Source organism: Arachis duranensis, chromosome 9 (assembly GCF_000817695.3).
Source record: "Arachis duranensis cultivar V14167 chromosome 9, aradu.V14167.gnm2.J7QH, whole genome shotgun sequence".
Classification (NCBI taxonomy): Eukaryota; Viridiplantae; Streptophyta; class Magnoliopsida; order Fabales; family Fabaceae; genus Arachis; species Arachis duranensis.
The window spans coordinates 22,711,571-22,712,687 of record NC_029780.3 but is presented as its reverse complement, the minus strand read 5'-3'; positions in this window follow the sequence as shown (position 1 = coordinate 22,712,687).

Below are 1,117 nucleotides of genomic sequence, written 5' to 3'. Positions count from 1 at the left end.
TATTCACGTATGATCCAATGCATAAGCGTGTGGTCTATGGTGATCCAGCGTTTCGCATGCCCACCTATGATCCAGCCATATTTATAGTATAAAATAATAATAAAATTTTCTATAATTATTTAATTTTTTTTAACTAAAAATAAAAAATTCAAATCCATCATCCACCATATTTTTTAGATAAATATAAAAAAATTATATCATTTAAATTATAATTTATTGACTATATAATTATTTAATTATGTTAAATTAATTGGATAAATTAATAATTTAACAATTGAACTAATATTTTAATGACCCATTACTGCAACAGAGAAAATTTTCAGTTCGGTTTTGAAACAATGGTTGTCGGATCCCGCACATCCGAGTACTAGGGATAATAAACATCTTTCTAAAAGTTTAAATTGATTTTAGAGTTCATCAAGAATCGAATTTTTGACTTTTTGGATCTAGCATTTTAATACCATGTTATGATACCACTCATTCTAAAAGATTCAACTGATAGAAAAAAGTAAGACTAATTGTTATATTTCAAATACTTCGTAAACTTCTATTATACACATTGTACAAATATTTTATTGGTTGTATTTTTCCTTGTCCTTATGATCGAAGTGGATAGGATTTTATGTACTATTGATTATTAAGGGCAGTTGCATTGGAACATATGCTTTGACCGGCGTGGTTAACGTAATTGGCTTGCAAACTTTAACGCGCAAAAGTCAAGACATAGAAGAACAAAATTGAGATCCTTCAAGAAAAAAAAATTTTAAGTACATATATACACTACTTTTGAGAAGGGTGTTTCAAATTGGGTCGCAAAATGTAATTACATTAAAACTGCAACAGATCAGACTGTATTAACTGCATTATATTTTAAGTTTAAGATGGAAATAAATTACAATACAAGAAACATTTCTTGTATATATGAAGAATTGAAAACAGTTGTGTTATATGCCGACGCCTTTGGGTTGATCGATCGAGTATTAGTTACGATTCCATAAGCTAAGTCACGTATTCTTTTTAAAATTATTAGAACTAATACAGGGCTATCATACCCAGCCTCTCCATCATTAGTTCATTTTAGATAATGAGACGGCCAAATCATCACGCATAAATAATG